Consider the following 18465-nt stretch of genomic DNA (forward strand, 5'->3'; position numbering starts at 1 on the left):
ACCATCACTGTGTGACGTAATCTGTTGCTAAAAATAGCAGCTAATACTATTGAGTGTGGGGATACAGAAAGGTTGATTGTGATTAAACTGTTCCAAAGTGATTGAAATTTTTGTTCTTTACAAAAGGTCCATAATCCAGATCAGAGCGGACCGTAAAGCTGTTTATCACATTATGAATGTAATATTAATCTGTCTTCCTCTTTCTGTTTCTCTCAGGATTCTCTTTTGAACACAAAGCAATGTGGAGAAAATAAGGATCGTGCTGTGCTCTAAATACAGGTGAGTGTAAAAACACTGTGTATTAGAAGGTGTGATGGGCTGTAGTCTGGCTCACATTAATCTACACCCACAAAACTGCAGATTTATGGCTTATGGCATAACAAACATTTTAAAATGACTTTTTTGACCACTTATATCTTATAAAACAACTAGTAATACGAGAATAATTAGTACTTGTGGTTGTTATTAGAATATTCATAATGTTTATCATTGTTTATTGTAGTCCAATAATTATTTATTATCGTGTTATAAGCTTACATAAATTCTGAATATTGATTATCACACTTACACTAAAATAAATGGCCCACTAATTGGTTTTATATTCCCATACCATGCTTGTTCATGTATTAAATATTTTGGTACTATAGTACTCAGCTCTGTTAACACAGTTCAACACGTTTCAATCTGTTCCAAATAATTCCACCGATTTCCTTAAAAGCAACAAAGAAAACGGCAAAAAATCTATTTAAAAAAAAAATTATTTAGGGCAGTAAAGGAATTTTGTATGTCTTCATTTAGATAGCTTCATTTAGTAAATATGTGTGATATAATTTTGGATAGAGTACAGAGTGTGTCTTCTCTGTGGAAGAAAACATATAATACTGGAATGTCGGAATCGGTAATGTGTGCATGTGTCGTATGAACTAAATGGTATGTGCTTTTGACTGAGAGTATGTGTGTTTTTGTAAGGTAATTTTCGCTAGCTAAGACACACTGAAGTGATTAGACTCTGTGGAATGTGTGTGTGTGTGAGTGTGTGTGGGTTTGGGTTTTGACCTTTCAGTGAGTCACGTGTTCCATACAGTATAATAGTGGAACTGCTTACTACTGTCCTATGCCCCTTGGGTCTGTTTTCTTCTTCTGTTTCTTTCTCTCTCTCTCTCTTTTTTTTTTTTTTTTCTTGTCCAAGAAGAGAAACACACTGGTCAGCATTTTAAGCCCAGGGCCTGCTGGGTAGTGTCAGTGGGTAGCTATACATCAAAGATGTTTGGAGTGAGCATCTCAGCAAGTCTGACACTCCTAATGCATAATAAAGAGAACCCAGGGCCTACTTGCATTAAACCAGACCTCTGTGGCTCCAATAAGCACTTTCTACTTTGATGCTTTGCACAGTCTGAATGAGTATTATACGCTCTAGAGCTAGATGAAGGGAGAAATAGCATCATGCAGGAATGACAGCTTTAAGGAATTCATCAGTTCTGGTTCTGTGATGGTTCAGTGTAATTTCTGTGCTAGAAGTGTCAATGAAGACGAAGCTCCGATCGAATGAAATGGAGCAGAATGCACAGGCAGTTTTCATAAGGCAGCTTTTAAAACCTAAAACACCATCTTAAAAATGCAACATTCAAGGCTGGATGTTCCTAAAAACTGTGAGACAAGAGACAATGCAGTAGTTAATTAATAGCTAAGACTTTTCTAAGAAAACTTTTGCATGATGTCATCACATTAATTAAAGTCTGCATGAAATGAACGTTGCAATAGTCTTTTCTTCCTTATTGTGACATGTATCCGAGTGAAACAGCTTCTCGAACAAGAAGGAACTCGATTTTGTCCATGGGAATTGTTGGATTGCTGTGATCTCATGTGAGTGACAGGTTGTCCCGCCCTCGCCAATATTACAAGGACATATGAATTTGAAAAAAAAAAAGAAAAAGAAAAAGAAAACGATATTAAATACTATATAATAAATAAATTAAATAAATAAATACTGCAATTTCCAATAAAACATAAGAAATGACAAGTTTGATTTCATGGTGACTTTAAAGCACCCTAAAATATCAAAACTTAAAATCAGTTACTAATAAAACAAACATCATCAAAATAAAAGTACTTTGTTAAAGCAAAGCCAAAAGTGTCATTTTTTTAAAGGTTTGTTCATGTCATAGAACAACGTGTAGATATAAAGTTCACGTCATTTAAATAAATGGTCTTATAATATAAAAATGCAAGTACAGTATGTTAATATTGCTATTTTTAGCATAAAAGGGAAGGTTTATATTCTATTGCTGAATCTTGACACAAAATATTCATATTTCATGGTAGGTGAATTTTAAATTTTGTAAGTCATTGGACTGTAAGGATGAACCTTGTTTGGAAGTTAAACTGCAAGGTGAGTGATGTTTAAACTGTGTGAATAAAACGACAACAAAATAATAGTGCACAGTTCAGTTCAGTTAAAATAAAATTAAATTATCAATAACACTTTACAATAAGGTTTCATTTGTTAATATTATTTAACTACATTAGTTAACATGAACAAACGATGAAAAATACTTCTACAGCCTTTAATTTTAACATTTACTTATACATTTTTAAGATAAAAAGTTCTATGTGTTAACATTTGTTAATGCACTGTGAACTAAAATGTAAAAAATTAAAAAAATTAAGTAATATTAACAAAAGTTAATAAATGTATAAATATAAATATATTGCTCATTGTTAGCTCATTCTAGTTAATGCATCAAGTAATGTTTACAAATGAGATCTTATTGTAAAGTGCTACCAAATTTTTAATATTTAATTTTTAAGATGAACCAAAAATTATGCAAGTTTATCTATTAGCTGAAGTATATCAGAACAGTTGGTAACATTTTTCTTTGATTTCACCTAGCCGTGGGTTTGACACCAGGATGTATGCATGCATCACCCCAAATAAACGCTCAGCCTGCCATCTCATACGTTCCACCATAACCGCCCACATGATTTACATGAGTGCCCACCTCAAAATATCACAGACGTTCCTTTAACCCACATAGTCTCAGTGGAGCTGCAGTTTCGTAGTGTGTTTGCATAATTAAGAGCGAGACCTTTAAATCGAGTGCAGTCTGTCACGTTCTGTGCTGTGGCATCTCTAAAGAGGGTTTATGGGGCAGCATTAATACTTTTTAATGGACAGATGAGGATTGGATAAGCCCAGCTGTTCCTGTTCTGTTGTTCCCAGTCAGAGCTGTGACGCTGTGACACACATTGTAGAGGCACTTGGAGGGCACGAGGTTCTTGTTTGCGTCTTCACACACCACAGTGTTCATTCAGAGAATGCAGCCTTACAAAGATCCTTTATCTGGCTGTTAACACTTGCACACCTAAGGCCACAGCTGAACATTCCTCTAATTCTAAATCCACACACACAGACAAATCAAGATGTAGGGATGTCAATTCTTGTTCTTTTTTTTTTCTTTTTTTCAGTGTTATAAAAAAGGAGCATTTTGGGGAGTTAAAAAAAATAAATAAATTTCACACCAAAAGTGCATTTTAAGTTTTTTTGTCACATTACTTTTAAGGGCAAAACCCTCTTTCTCATTCAAATGTATTTACTGTATACACTAATGAAAATGAGATTTTGTTCACTTTGCAGTATGCTGCTGACAATTTGCAGTATGCTGAACACAATGCAAAAAACTAAAACGGGCTTAATTGTATTTATGCAAAAAAAATAAAATAAATAAATATATATATAATTATATATATATATATATATATATATATATATATATATATATATATATATATATATATATATATATAATATAATTTTTTTTTTTTTTTTTTTTTTTTATTGAGATTAATTATGACCAGGTCAGGCTCTTAACTATTTGGCTGTGGCACAAAGTGTACATAGCAACAAAAAGTATTTTCTTTGCACTAAATAAAAATAGTATTAAATGCTATTTACACTAAGTGAAATTAGCAGTATTTTCTTTGCAAATAGTTGTTAGATGCTATTTATATTTAGTGCAAATAGTGGCAGAGACTATTTGCACCTCAGTGTATTGTAGTATATCATAAAACAGTATACAGTAATAACAACATATTCAGTGATTATATTTATTAAAATCATAAATGGATGCCACCTTACTGGGAAAGCCCTCTCCTACACGTAACACCGCACGATAAACACTTTTTTCCCAATATTAAATTCCCGTTAGGCACTTTGTTTCCACTTTTTAATTAATTTTTATTTAACATAAATGCTGATTTGCGATGTTTGGAATGTTTGGAAAAAGGTGAATTCAAACTCGAGTCGATCTCGTCAAAATCCAATGCCACCTGCCCATTCATACCAAGGACGATTACTATAATAGCCTTGAATGGGCCTTTACTCTCCACGCCACTGATTTTTTTTGGCTCAATTAGACAATGGAGGCTGGAGTTAGTCTACATAGCCTCTGCCAACAAGCTGCACTTAGTGTAAATAGACACTTCAAAATTTATTTTTATGAGACATTTTAGCTTTATATTTAAAGAATGGTAAAATTGTTGTACAGGTTAGAATGAATTATTAGAATGAATGTTATTTGCAAAGACGGGGCAAGTTGTTGTTCTGTCTCTTTAGTTTCATTTTCTACTGTGAAACAATGGCCCGGGCCAGTGTTGCCACCTTGTACAACTACTGACGGGTGCAAAACAAATTCAATGTGCATGAGCGTCCTGTGTGTACAAAGTACGCAGCTACCAAAATTGTGCGCTGCTTGTACTATTCTGGTGACAATTTGCGTCACACGTACAGTACGCGGACCCTGGGGTATGCGTAAAGTTCAAAGTATACTTTGGCCTTACTGTTGCTGTGGCCTGTGTTCATTCAAAATTGTAATGTCAATTTTCACAATTAAAATGTATTATGAGCAATACAAATTTGCTTCTGTCATGATTCTCTAATTGTCATAAAAGCTGTAATTTTGACTTGAAAGCATTATTTTAACAAAAAAAAGGGGAACACAAGTCATTTTTGAAATGTGTGTTTAACCACAGTGCGAGTCGTGTAACATTTCAAATGACCTCCAGGCTGCATTTCTCAGATCAGTGGTTGGTGGTAAACATTAGGGCTGGAGACGTGGGTGGGGGTAATCTACAGTAGTAACAGCTATTTCTGTTGTTAATTTTGAAATAACCTTCTGAGCAGCTGCCTTTCAGCCATTCATATATATGCCTGTGAGTAGGGTCAAGCTTCATTTGACACAATCAGACCACCCATGAACAGTCAAAAGGTTCAGCACTCATTACCTTTCTTAATGCTACTGCAGAAATCGGTTAGATTGGAGATTTTACTTTGTTTGTGTATTAATTGTAACGTAATACATCTTTAACATAGTATTGCAGTTTCCAAACTGCACTGTTTTTTATATTATATTCCTGCATTTGGGAAAAGAAATAAGATATCACTGTAAAATTGCTTACAATAGCACTCACACATTTAAGAAATTAAATTTTCTAGTTTTGTTATGTGTCAGTGATGCCAAGATAGTGTTACATACATGCATTTGTGCAAGCATATTGCAGAGGCATCAAAAAAAAACAGCTTTGTGAGCATGCAACTTGGATGCACTGACCACATATGCACATGCACACCGAAGGGTCTTGTTTCCTGAGAAGTCTTGCTCCGACTGATGTTATGACTGAACTGTGCTCAGATGAAGTTTGTGGTGAAGTCACATGTGCTATAGTGCTATAGTTCTATAGTTTGGGGCCTTTAATATTGTTTATTACTGTTGAAAGAAGTCTTTTATGCTCACCAAGGCTGCATTTAAAATAAATAAATAATAATGCAGGAAAAGAAGTAATATTGTGAGATATTATTACAATTTAAAATAACTTTTTTCTTTTTTAATATATTTTAAAATGTAATTTATTGTGATGGCAAAGCTGAATATATCTGCATTGCATGTAATATGTTTGGTAACAGTTCTTCTAACTCTAATTGATGGAGTGTGTAACTTCTCATTTCTTAAACAGAAATGTAGAAAGACACAATGGGTCTCATTCATGAAACACGAACAGAACAAATTTTTGTGTAAATCGTGTGTAAAGTGGTTCTGGCGTAAATTTTCGGATTCATTAAAATGTTCGTATTTTCCAAATGTTAGTTGGTACAAAAGAAATCTGCACCTGCTCCCAGCCACTAATAAGGCTGCATTTTAATTCACCTTAATAAGGTACATTAGACAGCATTTTGAAAGGTTTTTTCTTTTTACTTTTATTGTGAGAGCCAGTAATAGCATTTGCAAACGGAGCACTTTAATCAAATAATTAATTGATTTCAATAGGGCTGGGCAAACTAATGGCGCCTTAATTGTTATGGAAATTGTTTCCTATAAAATGGCCAAAATCCTTCGTTTGGTGTCATAATATGATGCCCATATATAGTTGTCAGTTGGATTTAATGGGCGGGATTTATGGTAATTGAGAATGAGCGTGCACGCGCGTCCCATTTACGACTGATTGGAATTCATTAACACACACACACATCAGGAGAAGAGTTTTCGGGAAGTTCTCTTTACGCGCAAAACACTCACATATTTACTCGTATATTTACGAATGTTTCATGAATGAGACCCATTGTGGCCAAGATTTATCAGACTCAAATTGTTAAAGAATGGTTGGAGGGAGCATGAAAAATCATTTGCATAAATTGGCACCTCTGAGTTCAGACCATTTATTCACACATCACATTATTTATTACCATCAAGAGGTGCATCAATTTTTGATCAAGATATTGTATTGCCAGTGCAAGAGTCAAGCACTCTGTAAAGTCTACTCCAGCACATCCCAAATATTTTCTGTAAATTTAAGGTGCGGACTGGTGCAAATTCATGTGTGAAAATTATTCTTCATGCTCCCTCCCAACCTGTCTTTCACAATTTGAGCCTGATGAATCTTGGCTTTGTCATCCTAGAATAGGGACCACACTGAGCTTTGCTTGTTTTTTTGCTTGTTTTCCCACAAGTGGTCCGACAACTCGTCCTGGACTATATCTGGATGAGTGTAATGTCTGGCTGAATCTCCATATTGACCATTTAGAGTGATTTAATAGGTTGAGCCACTTGTGTGGTAGAAACTCTGAGCGACTGAAGTCTGAAGTAAGCCGACATCTTTGACTTCAGTCAGCTTATTCAGCCTAGAGGCTCAATGACTGACTGCGCCTGACATGCCAATAGATCCTGCTATTGTTGACTTGTTGAAGTACTTTTTTCTCATGAACTTGTATTGTACACTGTAAAACAGTGAAAATCACTAAATGAAATAAGTTCATAATACTTTACATTTTTAAAAAGTTAATTCAACTTAAATATTTATGTGAACTCAAAAACAAATTTTATTAACTCAGTCTGAATAAGTTAGAATAAATAATATGCTATTTTAAACTACAATGATTTAAGATACAGAAATGAATTAAATTAATTTAATCTAGTAGCTTACATCTATGGTTGACCACAACATATTTAAAAGAAATTTGAACTTATTCCATGGTTTCTAATTTATTTTTAAATAGTGTTTTCCAAGAAATTACATTTGTATAGCATAGGTTATGCTTTTATAGCTTTCATAACTAATTAACTAAAAGCTAATCAAATAAATACATAAACAATAATAAATAAATGAATCTATTACTTACACGCTTCAATTTTTAAGTGATTCATTGCTGACCATTTGATCTGGTTCACTGAAATGCATCAAACTTACCATCTTAAGTAAAATTTTGCTATTAAAGTTTACATGACAGGTGCTATTAAAACATTTCTGTCTTAACACTGATATTTCCAAGAAAAGGAAAGTTTTTTCTGGTGACACTGTCTTTAAGAAAACTTTATAACCAAATAAAAAGCACATTAAAATCATTGTGATATTCAAAATGTTGCGTAATATTATATCACCAGCAAAATCAATCAGAATATATTGTGAATATGTACTCCCAACACATACACATTTGATGAGAGTATAGACTGTTCTCTCACACTGTCGATATTGTGCCGTGCGGAGGAATCTAGTTTCCTAGCAACTGTGCGGGTTTGTCTGATGGGTCACCTGTGCCTGTTTCTGACTGGCAGTTGTGTCACTGGAAATCCCTCATCACACAGTCACACATACACAGCCATTTCAGATCAATTAAGAACCTTAGTATTAAGATTTTCTTCGAGTAGAATTAAGCTTGATCACATCTACGGACATATAATTTCATGAATCTTTCAATTTGTCGATTTTTATTTTATTTATTTTTAGTAAAAATGTTATGTCTGTATGTGTGTGTGTGGTCCAGGTATTTCCTGCGTTGTGGGGAAGAAATGTCCCCACAAGGAAAGTAAAATGAAGAAAACGGCTTATAAAACATACTAAATTATGTTTTCCTAAAGGATTAGGTTTAGTGGATAGAATATTAAGTTTATATATCCCAGTCATCTCAATGGCAAAAAGTGTCCCAATCAACCTGAATTCACCCTATATGTTGTATCCAAGTCTCTAAATATATCTATAACATACCAGGAGAGAGCTATCCGTTAGCATTTCCATTCATGTTAATGGCAATTGCTCGGCTGGTGCAGGACCCCCGAAAGTACACTAAAACAAATCGACTGAATTGAGAACTCCAAAACTCGAGGCAACAAGCTTCATTTTTAAGTATACTAAACTTATACTATAAAAAATGTTGTATCAACTTAACAATTCAAGTTGGTCTGTGCTTTCATCAAACATAAGTTTTTCAAACTCAACTTTTTTTTACTTGTGAATCAAAGTTCAAGCTTGCATTTTAAGTTAAGCTGAGCATTAACATTGCATAATAGAGATGTAGAACTTTTGTATTTAATATAACTTGTATATCAATTTGTTGAGCAAAGTGAACCAAGCAACTATCTGATGATTATTTATTTCCACTCTCATTAGTTTTTCTGACTAATTAACAGGTGAGACTTTAATGTCCTGACATTTTGTTTAAAGATGTCTTGGCTGCTCCGGCTGCCCTCATAGGAGAAACACCTCTGATGGAAAGTTAGTGTGGTTGTGTTGCTTTGTCATTGTCATTCTCAGGTTGACCACATCCTCTGGAGCTAACACTACATACATGCACACTATCATAGCAGCACTGCAAACAACAGTGTTTAGTGTTACAGCAGTGCAATTCACTGATTACCACACCCACTGGCTTCTAGTTTTGTCAAATGTGACTTGTGTAGCTTTTCAACTTGTGCCACTGCCTGAAAGGTTATAAGGAAATCTTTTCAAAGCCTTTCTGTATAATCTGAAACCTGCACCCACACAGAAAATTCTCTCTAAGCATATCTGCAGCACCTTCTTAGCCTTGTTTTGTCAGTTTGATTTGCTGACATTTATCACCATCCTTCCATGGGTGTCATTTTTCACATTTTATTTTTTGGTTGGTTATATTATAGCAAGAGTAACTCTACCATCTTTTAGTCTTTACACATAACAGTTCCTTATCCTGCGTCTTCCCGGTGACTTCACTTTGACTGAGCAGGCCAAGTTTCTGAACATTGAATCGGCATAATTGACTTTGGCTGCAGCTGGATTTAACCAAGTGGCAAGATTTGCCGCTTGCAGTTGAAAGGAGGAGTTGAAAACAGAGATGTGGTGTTTGGCGACTTCATCAAAGATGAACTTGATTAGATACAATATCTGTCAAATGTTTCAGATGTTTTCATGAAGCAGCAGAAACACTTTTCATTCAGTACTTTATGTATTACTGAACTCTTTCCCCACCAGCATTTTATTTTAAGTTGCCAGCCAGCACCAGCTTTTTTGATCATATTCAGAAAATTTCATGACCCTCTGGACTTTTTTTTTCTTGTTATGAATATGTAAACAGTCAATATATCAAAAGAAAGAAGGGCCTCTGCTTTTTATTTTAGCTTCATCCATTCTTTTTTATTAGCACTTGAATGTGGGTACGTTTCATAAAAAAAAAAAAAAAAAAAAAACATTTTGAACAAAAAGCTGGGAAAATTACATCCGGATTTAAAGAGTGTGTAAGAGCTTTTACAGTTACTTAAAGGTAACTGTAGGTGCCCTAGAATTAAAAATAGAATTTACCTTGGCATGGTTGAATAACAAGAGTTCAGTACATGGAAATGACATAAAGTGAGTCTCAAACACCATTGTTTTCTCCTTCTTATGTAAATCTCATTTGTTTAAAAGACCTCCAGAGAACAGGCGAATCTCAACATAACACCGACTGTTACGTAACAGTCAGGATCATTAATATGCACGCCCCCAATATTTGCATATGGCAGCTCATGTTCAAGGCATTACACAAGGGCAGGACGTCTGGATGTGCACAGCAGATTCATCAGACTAGGTAAGCAAGCAAGGACAATAGCGAAAAATGGCAGATGGAATAATAATAATTGACATGAGCCATGATATCATGATATTTGTAGTGATATTTGTAAATTGTCTTTCTAAATGTTTCGTTAGCATGTTGCTAATGTACTGTTAAATGTGGTTAAAGTTACCATCGTTTTTTTACTGTATTCACGGAGACAAGACTTGTTATTTTCATTTTTTAAACACTTGAAGTCTGTATAACGAGATTTAAAGGGGCCGCGCAGCCTGAATTGGCGCATATTTAATGATGCCCCAAAATAGGCAGTTAAAAAACTGAATAAAAAAAAATCTATGGGGTATTTTGAGCTGAAACTTCACAGACACATTCAGGGGACAACTTAGACTTATATTACATCTTTTAAAAAGACGTTCTACGGCACCTTTAATGTTAAGCTATTTACAATATTTTACCGTTAAAATCACATTCCTTTTTTACAGTGTATCTATTGATTTAATTAATTATCATAAACTCTTTATTAAAAAAAAAAATCCATATACCATATCTGGTAAACACAAATGAGAATTCATGTCAGAAGATGTGGCAACCAAGTTTTACTCATCAAGAAGTCAACTTTCTAATAGCTTGCTTATAAAGTTGACTTTGCACATTAAACTGGGATGGAAGAAAATGTTAAACTGTAGCATTACAATACACTTCACCTCTCAGATGCTTGCTTAACCTATAGCCTTTGGCCATGTGTATTGGGTTACTAGAGCTTGAGGAAACTGTGGAAATCCAGGCGTTTATCTGAACAATGCCAAACTTCCTCTTTTTCCCCACAACAAATGCACAAATAAATTTGCACATGAATTTATGATGACGTGGCATCATGAGTTTGAGGGTCATATGGTGACCTACATGTTATAATCACTATCACATGCGCAACCATGTTTGAACATCAGTCAATATCTCTGGCCTAAAAATTGAGCTTTCATTGATCTGTATGTGCAGTTTAATTGGTTTTGGATTGTGGAACTGCTCATATGTTGTCCATATGTATGACTGATTTTTGTTCTGTTTTGGTTTCATTTTCATTCTGTTCCTGTTTGCCAGTGTTCCCTGTCATTGTTACCATGGTTACTGATTTGAGTTCCACACCTGTTCTCTGTCTCATTGATTACTTCCTTGTGTATTTTAGCCTTCTGTTCTTTCAGTTTTTTGTTTAGTGACATTTGCGTTTGACAAGTTTGTGGATTATTATGGCTCCTGAGTTTCCATGCGTGTTCCTGTTGGATGTATTGATTAAAAGCTTTGTTGTATTTTCTGTGCTGTGAAATTATTACAGCCACCAATTGCTGACAGTTGTCTCAGACACATTTAAGGAATCATAAAAGGCAAGACAATTTTATTTGTATAGCACATTTCATACACAATGGTAATTCATAGTGCTTTACATAAAGAAGAAGAATAAAAATAGAACATAAGGAATAGAAATCACAGTAAAAACAGATAATTTTGCTATTTGGATTTAAAATATCTGTGATGTTCTGACTGATGGCCTAGTTGTTTGTGGGAGGAATGTTATTCTCTGGGTTGAAGTCCTGCAGAGTTACTTCTCTTATGATGCCTGTCTAATGAAGAATCGTTGCGTCATGCATTACGTAATCACTTTGGAAAGGTCCCGTGTGACGTAGGCGGAAGTACTGCGGTTGGGCGAAAAACATTCTCATTTTCTCCTCCAACTTCAAAATTGTCTGACATTGTTATTTTAACTTTTTTGTAAAGGCTGTTTTACTTAGTCTTTGCACGTTTGCTTTGTAAACTCTTGCTCGGTGCTTCTGCCTACGTCAAGCGTGACCTTTCCAACTTGATTACGTAATGCGCGACACATCGCAGAGCTAGTGCAAGACCAGCATTTGTAGTTAAAATGTATATATATATATATATATATATTATACTTTTATATATAAAAGCATTTTTTACATTTTTTTTTAGAAAATGATCAATCGTTTCTCTAGATAAGACCCTTATTCCTCAGCTGGGTTCAAGTAGAGCCCTTTGAAGCTGCATTTTAAACTGCAATTTGGACCTTCAACCCGTTGGTAGCCTTTGAAGTCCATTATATGGAGAAAAATCCTGGATGTTTTTTTTTTTTTAAACTATAATTTCTTTTGTACTGAAAAAAGAAAAACATAAACATCTTGGATGACATGGGGTTGAGTAAATTATCAGGAAATTTTCATTCTGAAGTGAACTAATCCTTTAATAAGTTAATTGTATCTGCATCTCAATTCAAGCTCAGTGCTTTACTGTGAAATTTTCAATAAATAAACATGTAATATTATTAGTAACTGCACTTATTAATGCAAATCAATAGTAATATGATTAAATTGCCTTTATGATTAAAAAACAAATGATTAAAATATAAAATATAGCGCATGGATAATTTGATAAGTTGTACTTTTAATGTTTGTTTGTCAATTAACAATTTGTGTCTGTACAAAGTCTATGGTTGCATTCAGCTCACTCTCTCTCTCTCTCTCTCTTTGATACTGAATTCGTTTGACACAATGGTGCCGTGCTGGCCGTATTTGACAGACGGTTGAGATGAAGGCCAGTAGCTACATCTCCGTTGGGTTATGGACAATTTCCCTTGGTGTATCTGTTAGTGGGAGAGTCTGAGCTCAAAAGTGAATGTGTGTTGGAAAGATTTACAAGGATGGTTGCTTCCCAAGCAATGACAGCAAGAATTGGGACAAGGTCATTACTATGGTGACAACTAGCATTCCATAATCCAGCCACAAGCAGTGCTGCCACTACACTTTATATATATGTATGTGCTGGGTATATCAATAAACATCAAAATTCAAAAATTCAAATAGATTATAATAGGATTTTATCAACAACATACATCTTTGAAGGATTTAAATAATTATATTACACTGTTGTTTATGCACAATGGCACCATCTTAACTTGTGGTAATGTTGGAGTAACTTTAGGTTGAGCGTCTTGCTCTTTGCTCCATTCATGGCATTGACAACAGAATCATAATACTGCCCAAAGGGAGTGAAACCTTGCCAAAAAACTGCTGTGTTTTCTTTATTTTTGAATCATCTGCATTGGCCATCAAAAAATCTAAACTGGTCGACCACTTTCTGCCAGCCTACACAGTTCAATAAAACAATCATATGAATCTAATGCAATGAAATTGACTCTTCATATCAGATTCACTAGTAGTACTGCTGTAATGGAACAACCACAATCTTGAAGTCTCCACCTCTCTCATAATCGCTCTGTCTTTCTCTCTCTTCCTAAAATATAAAATATTCCTCAGTCTCTGCTGACTCTCTGCTCTCTGTCTTTTTTCATCTGCCCTTTCATCTCTTTATTTCTCTTGCTTCTCATCTCTTATTACAATCATTCTCTTTATAAAGCAGTTCACTTGTCTTCTGCAGAAACTCATTAACCTCTTCTCCTCTCTTTCCCTCCACTTCTCATTTCTTTTTTTGTCTCCTCTCATCTCCTGTTTCTCTGGTTCTCTCTTCTCATCACATCTCCACTCATTCTTCTCTCCTCCTTTTTATGTCTCTCTTCGTCTTGTCTCCAGCCCTCACATCTTATTCTCTCTGCTGTTCTTCTCCAATCTCTTCTTCCTCTCTTTTTATGTTGTCACCTCACGTGTCTCATTCACTAATGAGTGTACAACTTGTGTGCAAATGTTTTTACTTAAAATGATTATTACTTAGTAGTTCTCTGGTGATATCCTGTGCATACCAGCAATATTAAATATTGTGGTGGTAGTATTTGTAATAAATCACAAAATTGTGTTACAGTTAACACAGTTCCTAAATAACAGGCCCTTGTGTTATTATTAGTTTCAGCAGTTTGTGTGAACATCACCCAGTTAAGTATCTTATTTCATGATTAAATTTGAGGAATGATAACGGTACATATTTCGTCTGAAAATAGGGTTGTCAAAGTATCAAAATTTCAGAAGTCAAGACAAATATCACTATAATTTCTTAATTCTTTATACCAATTTAGATGCAACAGAAAAACGGACATTAACTCATTTCTTAAAGGGTTGGTTCTCCCAAAAATAAAAAAAAATTCTGTACTTAATTACTCACCCTCATGTCGTTCTAAACCTCATGTCGTTCTAAACCCCTAAGACTTTTGTTCATCTTCAGAACGCAAATGAAGATCTTTTTGATGAAATCTGAGAGCTTTCTGTCCCTCCAGACAACCTACGCAATTGCAATTTTGACGCTTGAAAAATTTCATAAAGAGTTCGGAAAATGAATCTAAATTAATTGGTTTAGGTTTAGTCCAAATTTTCTAAAGAGACTCCATCGTTTTTTTATTTTTGAGTGAACTAACCCTTTAATTAAAAATGGTTTTCAAGTATTTATTAAAGAAACAGTAATAAAACAGACAAATTGAATGCTTTTGTTTGCTTCCATCTGAAATTGAAAGAGTATTTCAGTTCTGATCAGGATTTAATCGTTTATGATGGTTCCAGTCACAGAAAAAATCACAATCACACAGAAAAAAAAGAATCAGTTATCAGACAAAATAATAATAATAACGCATGATCTCTGTTGGCTTCTGTGTGTTAGTGAACAGTGATTAGTTTTGCGATTTTCTTTTGGTGCCATCGACATTACACTTTGCACCTTTAAAGATTCAGATTTAAGTAGCTTTATAAGCACAAGCATTTACATTGCAAAAGCAGTTTAAAGTAAGGTTAGTCCATGTAATGAGCTTTTTACAGCTAGATTTCCTGCAACACAGGCTCATTGGAAAAACGGGGGCTCTAACCATATTTTTGAAAACTCCAAAACTGTAACTATACATAAAATTCACTGCATTTTTTTCCAGTTGAAATTAACACTATGGCAGTTAAAACACTAACTATACAACGGAATTGATTCAATCAAAAACCAACTTTAGCTCAATAATAAATTAATAATCCTATTGTCACTGTGAAGCTGCTTTGAAACAATATGTATTGTAAAAAGCGCTATATAAATGAAGATGACTTGACTATTTCAATTCCTTTTCACACAAATTATGACTACAGAGGCAGATTATTGATTAATAAAGACTTATTTTTAAATGGTTGCACAATACTATGTTATGATTTGTAAAGACTACATTAATGTTTGCATCACATAACCAGCTCTATATGTATGGCTTTTCTGACATGGTAAACTTGTTCAGTTGCTCAACAGTGTTGCACTTACGAGAGCACAAAGACATCAAAAAGCAAATGCATTTTGGCCTTTGCTTTTGTTAACACTATAGGTTAGGTTTAGTGTGGGTGGTATGTTATTTACCTTTACCTTATTTACCTGGGTGGTATGTTATTTATGAGCATTTACCTTTAAACGCCATTTATCAGACATATCATTTCCGAACTGCCTCAATATGTACTACTGTAATAAAACTTTTCCAGATTCACATTTATTTGTTTTGGATGAAACTGAACATGCTTTTAATGCAACTTACTGGACATTACGAAATGTGCAAGAAGCAATGTAATATCACACAGAACAGTAAAATGTCAACAGTAGAAATGTCGCCACAGAGTTTCCTGGGATTAATGTTCTTTACCTTCAGTAAATCCTGTGGACAGCTTTGGGTTCATGTTTTCAGTAAGCTGCTGTTGTTGTGTTGTTTATGGGCATTCTTGAGCTGTAAATGAGAGGATGTGGGCTGAACCCAAGTTAACACCACTGACAGCCTGCAGGTGGTTCTGCTTAAGGGCAAGAAAGGCATAAATTATTAATGGCAGAGGTGGACAAATATAAAAGATATGGAAAGAGAGCTTTGTGGATTAGCATAAGAGCGAGACGACAGGAGATGCTCGTAGGTGTAGGAGCGTGTCGTCCACTGGCAGTGCTAAGTGCTAGTCTGCTCACTGACACACAGCAGGGGTCTGTCTGAGAGAGATAGAGAGGAAAGAGAGAGAGAGAGAGAGAGAGAGGAAACCGTGGCGGGGGATTCTCTGTTCCTGGATGTTCCTGTCATAAACGGGTACAAATTGACCCAGCGAGTTTGTCTTGTGCTATCTTTCATTGTGTGTCTCTAGGAAGCAAGTGAAGATGAGCAGCTTCTGTCAACTAAGAACACTGAGATCCATGTGTTCTCACATTTGAAATTGATGAAGATCATCAATTAAATTTAAAAACTAAAAAATATTTTCTTTGCTGATCTCAATCCGATACAGAACTGATAGAAACTCATCCAGATCTGCATTAGTGGTTAGAGAAGGTATGATGTCTTATTTCCTCTGCCTTAAATGATAAGCAGCTCTTAGCCTTAAACACATTACTTTACCCTTCGTCTTCCTCATAACTCCTTCCTAGATATTATAGCAGGAAAACGTCTCGGTTACATAGGTAACCCTCGTTCCCTGAAGGAGGGAACGGAGACGTACGTCGGACAGACCGACGAATAGGAATCTCGCTAGAGAGGCCAATCTACTTCGAGTGTAACTAAACGAGCCAATGCACATTGGCATGCAATCATATGCATCAGCTGCTCGCCTCGCAGCGCGGGTATATAATGAGCAGCAGGTGCGTTGCATCTTCAGGTTTTCGCTGAGGAGCCGAACCCAGCAGGCGGCAGCATCAGCAGGACAACGCCTGTGGCGACGGGACGTACGTCTCCGTTCCCTCCTTCAGGGAACGAGGGTTACCTATGTAACCGAGACGTTCCCATTCAGTCGGTCACGTTCGACGTACGTCGGACAGACCGACGAATAGGAATCCCTACCAAAGCGCCACAGGGGCTGCCCTCTTCCAGCGCTCTGTCGTGAGCCACCTGAACCCCCTTGCCTAAGGACGGTGGGACCAGGCTCACGCAGAGAGGGTCGATCACTGTTGTTCCCAAAACCCACTCAGTGCGACAATTGGATAACGCTGGGAAAGCGTAGCCTTACATGCGATAAGGAACGCTGCGGAAGCCATATCCTTCCCCGAAGGAGTTATATGGATAAGTACATATGGACTAACCTTGTAGGTTGTACAACATATGGAAGAACTGGGGTGACTCCACTCGGTGAGAGATGGGTTCTCCCAGAGGGAAAGACACGGGCTTCGTTTAGGAGCAGCCGTGGAAAAAGCCATATGGGATCCCCGTAGGGTCACACATATGGAACCCAGCCTAAATCCGGTTCTCAAGGATACAACGGAGTATAGGCCTGGCGCCAGACGCTCCGCCACGTCGGCTGCCGAAGGGTAACCGGAGGACTCAACAGGGTCTGCCCGTAGGGACTCTCTGGAGAATAGAATGCGCATGTAGCGCAGCAAGCCGACACTAAGCCGGGGCCTCTCCGTGCCTCTGACCTGAGGCGAGAACACGGGAGGAGACCGGCTCGACACGAAGGCTATAGTATCTAGCGAACGTGTTAGGTGTCGCCCAGCCCGCAGCTCTACAAATGTCTGTTAGCGAGGCGCCACGAGCCAGCGCCCAGGAGGATGCCACACCTCTCGTGGAGTGGGCATGCAACCTGAGCGGGCAGGGCACGCCCTGAGCTTGGTAAGCCAGGGCGATGGCATCCACTATCCAGTGGGCCATCCTCTGCTTGGAGACAGCCTTTCCCTTCTGCTGGCCTCCGTAACAGACGAAGAGCTGGACTGAGGTCCTGAAGCTTCGAGTTCTGTCTATGTACAGTCGCAAGGCGCGAACTGGACAGAGCAAAGCCAGGGCTGGGTCTGCCTCCTCCGAGGGCAGCGCTTGCAGGCTCACCACCTGATCCCTGAAGGGAGTGGTAGGAACCTTGGGCACATAGCCAGGCCGGGGTCTCAGTACCACGTGGCTGTCACCCGGCCCGAACTCTAGGCACGATTCGTCGACCGAAAATGACTGCAGGTCCCCTACCCTCTTGATGGAGGCCAATGCCACCAGCAGCAAAGTTTTCATAGAGAGAATCTTTAAGTCTGCTGACAGCAAAGGCTCAAAGGGAGCAATCTGGAGTGCTCTGAGCACCAGAGTAAGGTCCCAAGAGGGTATGGAGGGGGGACGAGGAGGATTTAACCGTCTCGCCCCCCTAAGGAACCTGACGACCAGGTCGTGCTGACCAACAGATTTGCCATCTATGTGGTCGTGGTAAGCGGAGATAGCA

The 18465-nt window shown here is 36.8% G+C and overlaps 1 protein-coding gene across 3 annotated transcripts in view; it reads left to right on the top strand.

The window, feature by feature from the left end:
* Window positions 1-18465, top strand: part of fynb (FYN proto-oncogene, Src family tyrosine kinase b) — a 71950-nt gene that overhangs the window by 18600 nt on the left and 34885 nt on the right. For all 3 annotated transcript variants that reach the window (XM_067384719.1, XM_067384717.1, XM_067384718.1), the window contains exon 2: window positions 217-279. The gene's annotated coding sequence lies outside the window, so the exon portion shown is untranslated. The remainder of the gene's footprint in view (window positions 1-216; window positions 280-18465) is intronic.

Source organism: Chanodichthys erythropterus, chromosome 4, assembly GCF_024489055.1.
Source record: "Chanodichthys erythropterus isolate Z2021 chromosome 4, ASM2448905v1, whole genome shotgun sequence".
Taxonomy (NCBI): domain Eukaryota; kingdom Metazoa; phylum Chordata; class Actinopteri; order Cypriniformes; family Xenocyprididae; genus Chanodichthys; species Chanodichthys erythropterus.